Below are 16,176 nucleotides of genomic sequence, written 5' to 3' on the forward strand. Positions count from 1 at the left end.
TTTGTACGTACTCTGGATATGATGTAATTAAAGTATACTTTACCTCAGTGGTCTCTTTCCCAGAAATCCAAAACTTTTTCCTTATCACAAAAAATTGGCAGATTCTAATAGAGGGGCAGTCTAGAATATACCTAAACAGCATTACTCAAAGGCTCTAATTCAAATATCTAGGAAAATAAATAGGAGAAGAATCTTTATGAGGTGGTGGCAGGCAAAAACAAAAATTTAGCTGGAACATAAAAAGTGTAAGCCATAAAAGAAAAGATGTATAAACTGAACTCTATGAAAAAGAAAAGTTATGTTCTTCCAAAGATGATGTGAAGAAAATGAAAAGGCAAGCCACAGATTTGGAGAAATTGTACACAATACATACATCAGACAAAGGACTTGCTTCCAGAGACCTCTTATAATTCAGTAATCATAAGAAAAATGGACCATTTTTTTTAAATGTCAGAATTGTGCTCACAATTTACAAATCATTGATCATAAGGGAAATAGAAATGAAAGCTGAAAAGAAATACCAATACATACACATACTAGGATAAAATAATAAGGCGATCAGTGTCTAGTTTCGGCAAGGATACGGAACAACTGGAACTCTCAAACGTCACTGGCAAGACTGAAACAGTATTGCACTATGGAAATCAATGTGGATACATCATGTAAAACTAAACTTACCATACAACACAAAAAATATATTCCTGGGTGTTCACTGTAGAAAAATGAAAACATTTGAATCACCGTATTGTACACCTGAAACTAACACTGTATGTTAATTATACTGGAATTAAAATTTTTTTTGAAAATATATTAAAAAAGGGGCGCTTGGGTGGCGCAGTCGGTTAAGCGTCCGACTTCAGCCAGGTCACGATCTCGCGGTCCGTGAGTTCGAGCCCCGCGTCAGGCTCTGGGCTGATGGCTCAGAGCCTGGAGCCTGTTTCCGATTCTGTGTCTCCCTCTCTCTCTGCTCCTCCCCCGTTCATGCTCTGTCTCTCTCTGTCCCAAAAATAAATAAACGTTGAAAAAAAAAAAAGAAAAAAGAAAATATATTAAAAAAAAAGAAAAATGTAACCCTATGTCTATGTCTATATAAATGTGTGTACACAAATGTTCAAAGTAGCTTTATGCATAATAGTCAAAAACTGGAAACCACCCAAAGGTGAATAAGTAAACAAATTATGGTACAGTCACTGAGTGGAATACTACTCAGCAATAAAAAGTAATAAATTACTTAAACATGCAAAAAATAATAAACCTCAAAAACATTACATAAAGCAAGAGAAAGAGACACAAAAGAGAAAACTATGATTCCAACTATAGAAACTCCAGAAAATTTTATTTATTTTATTTTATTCTGCAATTTATTTTATTGCAGAATAAAATTTTAAAAAGAGAGAAATGAAAAAAAGAAAAATATTTTCTGTACAAGGGCCTGACTAGGGACAAATCTCAACTCAGAAGAGCAAGCACCAGGGTGGAATGGAGACACTGAGAACATAGGATAAAAAAGAGACCAAGAGACACTGATTACAAGACATCATGGAAACACCCCAGAGCAAAACATCTTTATTTCAAATGGTGCCTACATTGGACTCTTCTAAATGTTAAATAAATAATTATTGTTTTCAAACATAAAAATGTAGAGGGTGACTATCATCCTCCACTACCCAACCCCAGTATGCTTCAACTGGTTTCTCTCCAAATATCTGAATACCAAAATAGTGTTAGTGATCATGGGTTGTAAACAAAAACAGGTCGATTTCACATTTTCAGTTTGCTAAGCAACTTTTATATTCAGACACATATACTCACATATACAGGCACATGCATGCACGTATTCTTTTTTCTTTTAAGTTTATTTATTTATTTTGAGAAAGAGAGAGAAACAGTGGGGGAATGGCAGAGAAAAAGGGAGAGACAGAATCCCAAGTAATCTCTGTGCTGTCAGTGCAGAGCCCAACGAGGGGCTCGATCTCACAAATCATGAGATCATGACCTGAGCTGAAATCAAGAATCAGATGCTTAACTGACTGAGCCACCCAGGTGCCTGCATGCATGCATTATGAATCATCTGAAGGCTCGTCTTACAACTGTGAGCTTTCTGTCTTGTGATTTCCCTATCCACATTTACATTTGTTCTGACAACAACATCAATGTGAAGTAATGCTACTATAACTGCCTTAGGCAAATATGAAACAAATCAACGATGCAATTTGCCAAATGAAAGTCAAATGACTTCACAACTCACCACATAAACAAAGCCTTAACTATATTTAGAATAGAAATGTGAAATAACTAAATCACTAAATAATATTAGCATGCCAAATTCAAAAGAACCTGTTCTTGCATGGTCAGTACCATATGCTTATTAGGAGAGAAGAATAAGTTTCAGCCAACTTTATCTGTCATATTAAATTAGTGGAGCTTTGAACTTAGTCTTGCAATTTGTATTTATTTTGTCAATATATTACAGTTTTTTAGTTTAAGAGGAGCTATAAGTATAAAAAAGTACACATCTAGTTTTAGTCTATAATGTATTTTAATAACATGAATGCAAATCAAAACTACAAGATATCATCTCACACCTGTCAGAATGGCTAAAATTAAGAACACAGAAAATAGGGGCGCCTGGGTGGCTCAGTCGGTTAAGCATCTGACTTCAGATCTGGTCATGATCTCATGGTTCGTGGGTTCTAGCCCTGCATGGGCTCTGTGCTGACAGCTCAGAGCTTGGAGCCTGCTTCAGATTCTGTGTCTCCCTCTCTCTCTGCCCCTCTGCTATTCACACTCTGTCTCTGTCTCTCAAAAATAAATAAATGTAAAAAAAATTTAAAAAAAAAAAAGAACACAGAAAACAACAGATGTTAGCAAGCATGTGGAGAAAGCGGAACCCTGTTACACTGTTGGTGGGAATGCAAACTGGTGTAGCCACTCTGAAAAAAAGTATGGAGGTTCTTTAAAAAGTTAAAAATAGAACAACCCCACAACCCAGCGATTGCTCTATTAGGCATTTATCCAAAGAAGACAAAAATTCTAATTTGAAGGGACACATGCATCCCGATGTTAATAGCAGCATTATCAACAATAGCCAAACCATGGAAGGAGTACAAATTAAGAATGGATAAAGAAAATGAGGTATATATACACAATGGAATGTTACTTAACCATCAAAAATAATGAAATCTTGCCATTTACAATGATGTGGATGGAGCTACAGTGTATTATGCTAAGCAAAATCAGTCAGAGAAAGACAAATACCATATGAATTCACTCATACGTGGAATTTAAGAAACAAAATGGATGAACATAGGTGAAAGAAAAAAAAAGAGAGAGGGAGAGAGGGAAACCATAAGAGAATCTTAACTATAGAGAACAAACTGACGGTCGCTAGAGGCGAGGTGGGAGTGGGATGGGCTGAATGGGTGATGGGAATTAAGAAGAGCACTTGTTTTGATGAGTGCTGGGTGTTACATGTAAGTGATGAATCACTAAATTCTACTCCTGAAACTAATATTACACTATATGTGAACTAACTAAAATTTAAATAAAAACTTGAAACATTAAAAAGCCATTGTAGGGGCGCCTGGGTGGCTCAGTTGGTTGGGCGTCCGACTTCAGCTCAGGTCATGATCTCACAGTCCGTGAGTTCAAGCCCCGCGTCGGGCTCTGTGCTGACAGCTCAGAGCCTGGAGCCTGCTTCCGATTCTGTGTCTCCCTCTCTCTCTGCTCCTCCCCTGCTCATACTCTGTCTCTCTCTGTCTCAAAAATAAATAAAAACATTTAAAAAATAAATAAATAAAAAATAAAAAGCCATGGTAAATACATACATACATACGTACAAAAACAAATAAATAAATAAATAAATAAAATTTAAATCTGCAGTGGTAGAGGGACACAAATATTAATTTTTACATTATTTCAAATTTTATTTTCTAAATTTACATACATTAAAAGGACTTGTTTTGTGTAAATTTCTATAAATTTACCATATATATATCTTTTTTCAACCATGAACACAATCAAGACACAACTCTTCCATCATCGCAGATAATTTCCTTGTGCTACTATTTTGTAGTCCCACTCTCCCAAACTTTTAACCCCCAGCAACCATGGAGGTTTTTTTCATCAGTACAGCTTTGTCTTTTTGAGAATGCCATATTAATGGAATTGTACAATACCTTATGAGACTGGCTTCTTTCCCTCAGAAAAATGTCAAGTCGGGGAGGAGCCAAGATGGTGGAATAGCACAGAAGGTTCTTTTGCATCTCACATCCATGAAATACACCCAGATCAACACTAAACCATCCTGTACACATAGAAAACTGATCTGAGGATTAACACAACAATCTGCACAACCTGAACCACAGAACTCAGCAGATATGTGGCACAGATAGGTAAACTGGGGGAGAGATAAGCTGCAGAGGGCAGGGAGCTGTATTTGCTTGTAGAGAGAGGACAGACACAGGGGGGTGGGGAGGAGGGCATGGGAAAAGCACCCCCACCCCAAAAGCAGCTGGAGAGAAAGTAGAAAAGTGGAAACAGTTGCAGGGACTGAACTAAAAATGGAGAAAGGAGAAAGGCAGGAGAAAGGTTTAAATTCCACTAAGACTCTATAAACGGGGATCGCAGTCTGAACCTCCGCAGCTCAATACCTGGCGGTGCTCTGGTGGGAAGAGTGAATCCCCAGGAGCAGAGTGAAGTCTGAGCAGTCCTTGGACCACATGGGGAGAGGCATTTCCCCTGCTGGGAGTACATTTGGTAGAGGCTGTGCGGTCTCCCCGCAGGCAAAGGCCCCAGTGGATCCCAGAGAACAACCACATTGGCTGGTGCTGGAACAGGTGGTTAAGGGTGAAGTCTGGTGCCAGATGTGTGCTGTGATTTTCCATAATCCCTGAAATGCTGCTGCTACATGATCACATGAACTTTTTCTGGGGTGGGCTGGCACCCAACCACAGTCTCTGGGCAACGGCAGCAGCACAGTCCTGAGAAACTTCCTGGGTGTGGCCAGCACCCGGCCATTGCTCAGTGAGACCCACAGAGGGTCAGAACAGGTCAAAGCCTCAGTCCCTCAGAAGTGAGGGGTCAGAAAAAACAGCTGCATCTGAGATAAACTCAGGAGAGAGGTGCTGCCTGGAAACCTAATGGTTTGGTCACAGACAGTATAAAAGCAGCCAGTGGACAGAAGCTGGAGACAAAGAATGGTGCCCAATTGCTGGTCGGGGACAGCACAGAGTTCCAATACTAGAGACTGGGTAGCTGGGTGACGCCATTTACACCCCTCCTGCACATGCACATACACACATAAATATGCCACAACAATCCACCCCAGTAAGCTAAGCAGCGCCACTTAGTGGAGAACAGACTCATTACACTAAGCCCTGCCCAACTGGGCCAACCTCGCTCTTCAGGAACAAAAGACTCTCCCCCTGCTTAGTTTATGAACTATAAATTGCTTCATTGTTTGACTTCTAGGGGAAAATGATGTAATTTCAAATGTATTTCAGTCCATTTGCTGGTCCATCTATTCAATTTTCTTTTTTTCGTTTTTTCATTTTTTTCTCTTTTTCATTTCTTTTCTTTTACTTGAATACAGTAAGAGAAAAAAATTTATTCTTATTTTCAATTTTTATTAAAAATATTTTTCTTTAATTTTTTCTACTATATTTTTAACCTTTGTGTAAATCTCTCGAATTCTATTTTACTTCCATCATTTCACTTTATTCTATTTCACTATATTCATTTTTTCAAATTTCAAATGTTGTGTTTATTTTCTTTCCTTCTCCTTTTTCTCTAATCTCTCAAATTCGTTTCATCAACCAAGCCAAAATACACACAGAAAATAAATGATCTAGCATCATTTATTTGATTTGTGTGTCTGTGTATTATTTTTAATTTTTTAATTTTATTTTTTTCTTATGAATTCCTTTCTCCCTTCAAAATGATGAAATGAAGGAATTCACCCCAAATGAAAGAGCAGGAAGAAATGACAGGCAGTGACTTAATCAACACAGATACAAGCAAGGTGTCTGAACCAGAATTTAGAATGACAATAATAAGAATACTAGCTGGGGTCGAAAATAAATTAGAATCCCTCTCTGTGGAGATAAAACAAGTAAAATCTTGTCAGGATGAAATAAAAAATGCTATAACTGAGCTGCAATCTAGAATGGATGCCATGGTGGCAAGGATGGATGAGGCACAGCAGCAAATCCGCGATATAGAGGACAAACTTATGGAGAATAATGAAGCAGGAAAAAAAGATAGAGACTAAGGCAAAGAGCATGATTTAAGAATTAGAGAAATAAGTGACTCATTAAAAAGGAACAACATCAGAATCACAGGGGTCCCAGAAGATGAAGAGAGAGAAAAAGGGGTAGAGTGTTATGTGAGCAAACCATAGCAGAAAACTTTCCTAACCTGGGGAAAGACACAGGCAACAAAATCCAGGAATCACAGAGGACTCCCATTAGATTCAACAACACAAACCGACCATCAACAAGGCATACCATAGTAAAATTCACAAAATATTCAGGGAGGGCAAGAATCATGAAAGCAGCAAGGGAAAAACAGTCCTTAACCTACAAGGGAAGACAGATCAGGTTTGCAGCAGACCTATCCACAGAAACTTGGCAGGCCAAAAAGGCATGGCAGGATATATTCAATGTGCTGAATTGGAAAAATATGCAGCCAAGGATCCTTTATCCAGCAAGGCTGTCATTCAAAATACAAAGAGAGATTAAACTTTTCCCAGACAAACAAAAATTAGAGTTCGTGATGACTTAACCAACCCTGCAAGAAATTTTAAGGGGGACTCTCTGAGGGGAGAAAAGACGTAAAAAAAAGACCAAAAGCAGCAAAGACTAGAAAGGACCAGAGAACACCACCAGAAACTCCAACTCTAAAAGCAACATAATGGCAATAAATTCATATCTTTCAGTACTCATTCTAAACATCAATGGACTAAATGTTCCAATCATTTAAACTAAAAGAAACAACAAGAACCACATGATACTCTCAACAGATGCAGAGAAAGCTTTTGACAAAATACAGCATCCTTTCTTGATAAAAACCCTCAATAAAGTAGGGATAGAAAGATCATACCTTGAGATCATAAAAGCCATACATGAAAGACCCAACGTTAATATCATCTTCAATGGGGAAAAATTGAGGGCTTTCCCCTTAAGGTCAGGAACAAGGCAGGAATGTCCAATCTCACCACTGTTATTCAATATAGTATTGGAAGTCTTGGCCTCAGCAATCAGACAACACAAAGAAATAAAAGGCATCCAAATCAGCCAGGATAAGGTCAAACTGTCACTCTTCACAGATGGTATGATACTCTATATGGAAAACCCAAAAGATTCCACAAAAAAACTGCTAGAACTAATCCATAAATTCAGCAAAGTTGCAGCATATAAAATCAATGCACAGAAATCAGTTGCATTCCTATACACCAATCATGAAGCAACAGAAAGAGAAATCAAGGAATTGATCCCATTTACAATTGCACCAAAAACTATAAAATACCTAGGAATAAATCTAACCAAAGAGGTGAAAAACCTATACACTTTAACTATAGAAAGCTTATGAAAGAAATTGAAGACGACACAAAGAAAGGAAAAAGATTCCATGCTCCTGGATAGGAAGAACAAGTATTGTTAAAATGTCAACTCTACCCAATGCAATCGACATATTCAATGCAATACCTATTCAAAATAACACCAGCATTCTTCACAGAGCTAGAACAAACAATCCTAAAATTTGTATGGAAACAGAAAAGACCCCAAATAGCTGAAGCAATCTTGAAAAAGAAAACCAAAGCAGGAGGCATCACAATCCCGGACTTCAAGCTATACCACAAAGCTGTAATCATCAAGACAGTATGGTATTAGCACAAGAACAGACATTCAGATCAATGGAACAGAATAGAGAGCCCAGAAATGGACCCACAAATGTATGGCCAACTAATCTTCAATCAAAAAAAGTGAAATCTTGCCATCTGCAACTACATGGGTGGAACTAGAGGGTATTTATGCAAAGTGAAATTAGAGAAAGACAAATATCATATGCCTTCACTCATAAGAGGAGTGTAAGATACAAAACAGATGAGCATAAGGGAAGGGAAGCAAAAATAATACAAAAACAGGGAGGGGGACAAAACATAAGAGACTCTTAAATATGGAGAACAAACAGAGGGTTACTGGAAGGGTTGTGGGAGTGGGGGCTGGGCTAAATGGGTAAGGAGCATTAAGGAATCTACTCTTGAAATCATTGTTGCACAATATGATAAGTAACTTGAAAGTAAATTAAAAACAAATAATTTTTTTAAAAAGTCAAATTATTCCATGTCAATAGTTCATTGCCTTTTATTGCTAAGTAGTTTCCCATTGTATAGTTGTACTACATTTTGCTTATCCAGAGAATCATTGAGTTAGCTTGCTCCTGTTTTAGTTTGGAGACTATAAATAGAGAAGATAAAACCTTGATTTCCAAGTTTTTGTGTGAATATAAATTATCATAAGACAAGTAAGTAGGAGTGGTATGGCTAAGTCATATGGTAAATATATTTTGTTGTTGTCGTTGTTGTTGTTGTTATTGTTGTTTTTAACCTGGCTAGTTTTCCAGAGTGTCTACTATTTTGCATTCTTACCAGGAATAGATGGAATTTCCAGTTGCTCAACATCCTCAGCATCATTTGATATTTTTAATTAAGCCATTCTAAAGGTTGTATAATGGTATTTCATGGTTTTAATTTGCCTATTCCTGATGGCTAATGATGATGAACATCTTTTTATGTGCTTGTTACCCATATATTCTCTTTGTTTAAACATTGTTCATGTCTTTTGATTACTTTTTGATTGAGTTATTTGTCTTCTTACTGCTGAGCTTTGTAAGTTCTTATGTATTCTAAATATAAGTCCCCTGTGAGATACGTGGTTTGTATATATTCTTCCAGTCTATAGTTTGTCTCTTCATTCCCTTCATAATGTCTTTCACAAATTAACAGTTTTAATTTTGATGAAGTCAAATTTGTCATTTTTCAATATTTTTAAAGTTTATTTATTTTGAGAGAGAGAGAGAGCATGATCAGGAGAGGGGCAGAGAGAGGTGAAGAGAGAGAGAATCCCAAGCAGACTCCTCATCATCAGTGCACAGCCCAAAGCAGGACTCAAACCCATGAACCACAAGGTCATCCTGAGCAAAAACCCCAAGAGTTGGAAACTGAATTGACTATGCCACCCAGGTGCCCCAAATTTGTCATTTTTTAAAATTTAAAAAAAAAATGTTTTTTAACATTTATTTATTTTTGAGAAACAGAGTGAGACAAAGTGTGAGTGGGGGAGGGGCAGAGAGCGAAGGAGACACAGAATCTGAAGCAGTCTCCAGCTCTGAGCAAGCTGTCAGCACAGAGCCTGATGCGGGGCTCCAACCCACGAACTGTGAGATCACCACCTGAGCCGAAGTTGGACGCTCAACCGACTGAGCCACCCAGGCGCCCCAACAAATTTGTCATTTTTAAATTTATGTTTTGTGCTTTTGATGTCATATCTAATAACTCCTTCCTAATCTCAGGTCATGAAGATTTTCTCCTATGCTTTCCTCTAAAACTTTTATGGACTTATATTTTACATTTACATCTGTGATCTATTTTGAATTAATTTTTATATAAGGTGTGAGATTTGGGCCAAGGTTCAACTGTTTGCATGTGGATGTCCAGTTGTATCAACATTTTTGTTGTTTTTTTTCTAGATTTAATCAGATATAATAGAAAAAAAATTGTATTTAAGGCATACAATGTGAGAATTTGATATTTGTGTACACCGTGAAGTGATTACCACAATCAAGCTGTTTAACACATCCATCACCTCACATACTTTTCTTGTGTGGTGAGAACACTTAAGATCTATTCCCTTAGAAAATTTTATATGCAATACAGTATTATTAACTATAGTCTCCATGATGCACAAAATATCATCAGAACTTATTTATCTTACAGTTTGTATGCTTTCACAACGTTTCATTTTCCCCACCCTCTCAGCCTCTGGTAACCATCATTCTACTCTACTTCTGTGAGTTCAACTTTTTAGATTCCACACATAAATGAGGTCATACAGAATTTACTTTTCTTTGACTTATTTCACTTAACATAATGCCCTCAAGGTCTACCCATTTTGTTGCAAAGGTAGGATTTCAATCTTTCTCATGTCTGAATAATATTCCATTTTATGTTTATCCAGTCATCTGTCAATGGACACAGGTTTTTTTCTCTATCTTGGCTGTTGTGAATAATGCTGCAATGAACACAGCAGTGTCGCTATCTCTTCAATAACCTGATTTCATTTCTTTTGGATATATACCCAGAAGTGGGATTACTAGAAAACATGATAATTCAATTTTTAATTTTTTGAGGAATGCCCATACTGTTTGCCATAATGGCTGTGCCAGTTTACATTCCCACCAACATGCACAAGGATTCCTGTTTCTCCATATCTTTGCCAATAATTGTTATCTCTTATCTTTTTGACAATAGCCATTGTAATAGGTGTGAGGTAGTATCTCATTGTGGCTCTGATTTGCATTTCCCTGAAGATTAGTGGCATGTAGTGCCTTTTCATGTACTTGTTGGCTATTTGTAGTCTTTGGAGAAACATCCATTCAGGTGAGTTACCCATTTTTAAATCAGGCTACTTGTTCTTTTGCTATTGAGTTGTATACATTTCTTATATATTTTAAATATTAACCCATTATCAGATATACGGTTTGCAAATAAATGTTTTCTCTTGTTCCAAAATTGCCTTCTCATTTTGTTGATTGTTTCCTTTGCTGTGTGAAATCCCTTTGATCACATTCATTTATTTTTGCTTTTGTTGCCTTTGTTTTTGGTGTCAAGCCAAAAAAATAAGTTCCAAGACCAAGAAGCTTACCTCGATGCTTTCTTCCAGTAGTTTTACAGTTTCACATTTTACATTTGAGTCTTTAATGTATTTTGAGTTGATTTTTGTGGATGGTGTAAAATAGAAGTCCAATTTTATTCTTTTGCAAGTGGCTATCTTGTTTTTCAACACTATTTATTGAAGAGAGTATCCTTTCTCCATTACACATTCTTTGCTCCTTTGCCATAACTTAATTGACCATATATGTGTGGGTTTATTTCTAGATGTTTATTCTGTTCCACCAATCTATGTGTCTGTTTTTATGCCAACACCATACTTCTTTCATTACTATAGCTTTATAATATAATTAAAAACCAGGAAGTATAATGTTTCCTGCTTTGTTCTCTGTTCTCAGGATTGCTTTGGCTATGTGGGATCTTCTGTTTTGTTCCAGTTGAATTTTAGGATTGTTTCTTTTCTATGAAAAATGCCATTGGAATTTTGATAGAAATTGCATTGAATCTATAGATGGCTTAGTGTAGCATGGACTTATTAAGCATATTAACTCTTACAATCCATGTACGTGAGCTATCTTTCCATTTATTTGTGCCTTCTTCAATTTCTTTCATTAATGTCTTAATAGTTTTCTGTGTACAGATCTACCTCCTTGTTTAAATTTATTTCTAAGTATTTTATTTCTTTTGATACTACGTAAACAGGATTTTGTCTATATTTCTCTTTCAGATAGTTTACTTTTGACGTTCAGTACAACTATTTTTATGTTGATTTTGCATTCTACAACCTTACTGAATCCATTTATTAGTTCCAACCGTTTTTTTTAGAGAAGTCTATTTAGAGTTTTCTCTATATAATACATGTCTTCTGAAAACAGAGAGAATATTCCTTGTTACTTTTGATTTAAATGTCTTTAATTATTTTGTCTTTTATTTCTTTTTATTGCCTAATTGCTCTAGCTAAAAATTCTAGTGCTATATTGAATGGAAGCGGCGAGAGTGAGCACCTAGCCCTATTTCTGATCTAGGAGGAAAAACTTACAGCTTTTCACTATTGAGAATGATGTTAACTGTGGGCTTGTCATACAGGACTTTTAATATGCTAAGATACATTCCTTTTACACCTAATTTGTTGAAAGCTTTTAATCATGAAAAAAATGCTGAATTTTGTTATGCTTTTCTGCATCTATTAAAATAATCACACAGTATTTATCCTTCATTCTGTTAATGTGGTGTATCACATTTATTGATTTGCATATGTTGAACCATCTTTGTATCCCACGGATATATCCCACTTGCCTCATGGAGTATGATTCTTTTAATATGCTATTAAATGTGGTTTGCTAGTATTTCACTGAAGATTTTTGCATATATGTTCATCGGTGATATTGGTTTGTAATTTTCTTTTCTTGTAGTATCCTTATGTGGCTTTGGTATGAAGGTAATGCTTTCTTCATAAAATGTTTGGAAGGCTGGAGATGCTCCATCCTCCTCAAATTTTTGGAAGAGTTTGAGAAGTACTGGTGTTAGTTCTTCAAATGTTTGGTAAAATTCACTCATGAAGCCATCTGATTTAGGGCTTTTCTTTGTTGGAAGTTTTTTGATTACTGTTTCAATTTCCTTAGTTGTTATTTGTCCATTCAGTTTTTCAACTTCTTCATGATTCACCCTCTGTATGTTGTATATTTCTAGGAATTTATTTATTTCTCCTGTTATCTAAAATGTCGGTGTATACTTTTTCATAGTAGCCTCTTATGATTCCTTGTATTTCTGTGGTTTTAGTTCAACACTTTTTTAAAAGGCTATACTTTTCAAAAACCGGTTTTGAAATATCTTTGCATCACTGTCAAAATAACTGGGTCACATGTGTGTGGATCTAATTCTGGACTCTCTATTTATTTCTATTCTTTTATGTGCCCATCCTTTGCCAATGCCACACTGTCTTGGTGACTACAGCTACATAATATGTCTTAAATATGTCTTGGCATTCTAATTCCTTCTTTCAGATTACTTTTAACATTTCTTTAGTATTCTCTTTTTCTTATGTTTATTCATTTATTTTTGAAGGAGAGAGAGAGAGAGAGACAGACAGCAGGGAAGGGGCAGAGAAAGAGACAGAGAATCCCAAGCTGGCTCCATGTGGTCAGTGCAGAGCCCAATGTGGGGCTCGAACTCACAAACCGTGAGATCGTGACCTGAGCCAAAACCAAGAGTTGGATGCTTAACCAACTGAGTCACCCAGATTCCTACTGGCTTTGCTGTTGCCCCTCCCACAGGATTGTTGGAGGGTTGGGGAGCAAGAAATAGAGGAATGAATGAATGAATGAATGAATGAATAAATAAGGGACAGAAGTTCCTGCACTCTTTATTAGCTTTAGAAAACCCCTTTACTGCTTCTTGAGCCAGAACTAGAGAGCTCCTGGAGTTCTCTCTGCCCACACTAATACCTATTCTGAGGTTTTGGTTGCATTCCGCTCAAGAGGTACTGAAGTAAACTAAATGGTAACTCACGGACACTTTGGTGGTATTTTAAATTCTGGCATTCTTTCCAATCCTCATCTTTCTCAGTGCTAGTTACTTTTACCACCTCCAATAGCAGCTTCCATGAATCCTGCCCATGCTTTATAACTGCATTCACTGAGGGAGACAGAGTGGCATTTGTTTACTTCATCTTGCCTGGAACTAGAATATCCCATACAATTATTCTTCATTTATGGGCTTATCATCCATCAAAGTTTAGAAATATACTTGTTCTATATGCCTGAAGAAAGTCAGACTTCCAAAAGTCGACATTTATTCCCACAAAACTGAGCCCCTTGAGAATTGCTTCTATGCCACATTATAGTTATTAATATTCCTTTGGCTTCTATCAAAGGTCATTGCCAGAAGCATACACATGATATTTGTAATTGTAATCAGTATAAAATTGTTAAGGCCATCACACATACATTATTCAATGACCCTTTACAACGTTCCATATGGAGTTTCCTTTTTTTTTTTTTTAATTAATACAGTGCTAGAAAAAAATTTCTTTCCATTAAGAAACTAAAATGCTTAGAGCTTTCCAATGGCAAGAGCTCTATTAGTGATTATATAATTCATTTTTTCCTGGCTACTAGGAAGCTCAGAGACAAATCAGAAACTTTATTATAGTTTCCATAATTATTACTTTTCCTTGTTCCTAATTTTCTATTTTCTCCTGTACTTTTTATTATTTCATTGCATGTGCATTTGTTATATACCTCCTCAAATTCTTTGCCAAAGAGGCAGAAAGTAAATGAATGAATGAATGAGTGAATGAAATATAATGAGTAAATAAAGCTATAATTGGTACTTTTCGAAGACTTTCTACCCATCCAATGGAAACTAATTTTTTTTCTTCTGATTTTTTTTTTTTTTTACAAGCAGCAAGACATCTAGGGTCTTGCCTGATTATTTCATGTCCTAAAGCATTTTCCTCCAACATTTACATTGACATCTGCAAATGTTAATGGAGTTTCTCTCTGGGATGGGGATCATTAAGTCAAAGAACTGAAGCAAAATGGGCAATGAAAGATTGAATTTGTTCATGCCCATAACAATAGGCAGTGATGCTAATGTGCTTGGCAATTTTTATTGAATTTATGCAGCATACTGCAGCATCTGGAAACTCATCGCTTGATTTTGGGATGCAATCAGTTCAAAACTTTAAATATACTCCTCAGGGCTTATTCTCCTATTGATTAGAATTAAAACAAGTTGGCCACATGAAAGCCTGGAGCACTGATAGGAAGTTGGGAACACAAAAGTATTTTACTAAGTGATCAAAATAAAAAGCAATTACAGTGAAACTCACTTCCCAAGAGAAAGTAAGAGCAAAACCTCCACTTGCCCACTTGCAGCACAATTTCACAAAATTGGAAGATATGACTTTTCTAAAAAATTAATGTCAGCACAAGATTAGAACTGATGAAGCTCTATTTATTGCCTCTACTGTGACCCTTGACAGTTTCCCACTCTCCAGGGCTGAAGCCCTGATGCAGTATCTCTGCAACCCTGCCAACACTCTATGCCTCTTTGCAGTATCTCTCAGTAAATAAACCAGCCTTTCTGCATGTCAAACATTGCTGTGCTGCCTCCAAATCAATCTTGCTCCTGCCCTCCAATCAATTCACTCTGCCCTCCATTTTCTCTTCCCAGACAGCCACGAGGAAAAAAAACTGCCCTAAAACTCATTTATGTTCTCCCTTGTCCTCCCATCCCTCTATTTCCTTTTCAAAGCACATTCTCATTCTCACTAGCTGTCATGGTTCTTCTTATTCTGAGGTCTGGATATACTGGTTGTATGTAGCAACATCCTGACAGGCTCCCTGTGTCCATCAGAGGCTCTATATACTCTCAATATTGTCAAATTGGACAGTTATCATCATCATTATGTGTCACATTGGGGATCAATGTCAGAATCAAACAAAAAAAAACCACATATGGTCAATATGTCTACTGATAAAGAGTCTCAGGGAAAAGAATAATCAGTTACTATAAGATTGAGTTTCATAGTAGGCAACCCAAACACCAAGATACTACACCCTCTTCTGTTGTAATAAGAAATAGCCACCAACTGCCATTGCCTTATACTCAATTTAGAAGTCATCTAATATCTATCATATCTGCCTTCCTTCCAGCACCCATATAATAGAGCAGCTGAAGAAATGGGCCTAGACTTCACAATAATGACCTAGAAGGGACTTTAAAGCTTTTCTGCTTTAAAATCAATTTGGGGGGGGGAGTGGGGGGGGAGGGCAGCACCTGGGTGGCTCAGTCGGTTTAACAGCCAACTTCAGCTCAGGTCATGATCTCAGGGTTTATGAGTTCGAGCCCTGCACTGGGGCTCTGTGTTGATATTGTGGAGACTGGAACCTACTTCTCTCCCTCTCTCTCTGCCCCTCCCCTGTTCATTCTCTGTCCCTGTCTCAAATATAAATAAACATTTAAAACAATAAAATAAAATCAGGGGCACCTGGGTGGCTCAGTTGGTTAATGATCAGGTCATGATCTCGCGGTTCGTGAGTTTGAGCCCCGCATTGGGCTCTGTGCTGACAGCTCAGAGCCTGGAGCCTGCTTTGGATTCTGTGTCTTGCTGTCTCTCTACCCCTCCCCTGCTCACACTCTGTCTCAAAAATAAATAAAACATTTAAAAAAAGTTTTTTAAATAAAATAAAATCAATTTTTTTCTAATAATAGTATAAACTGAGACACCGAGAGGTGATTTGATCAAAGTCAAAGCAGGAAATCAAACCCAGTTTGTTCAA

Source organism: Herpailurus yagouaroundi, unplaced genomic scaffold (assembly GCF_014898765.1).
Source record: "Herpailurus yagouaroundi ecotype Mexico unplaced genomic scaffold, PumYag 159, whole genome shotgun sequence".
Taxonomy (NCBI): Eukaryota; Metazoa; Chordata; class Mammalia; order Carnivora; family Felidae; genus Herpailurus; species Herpailurus yagouaroundi.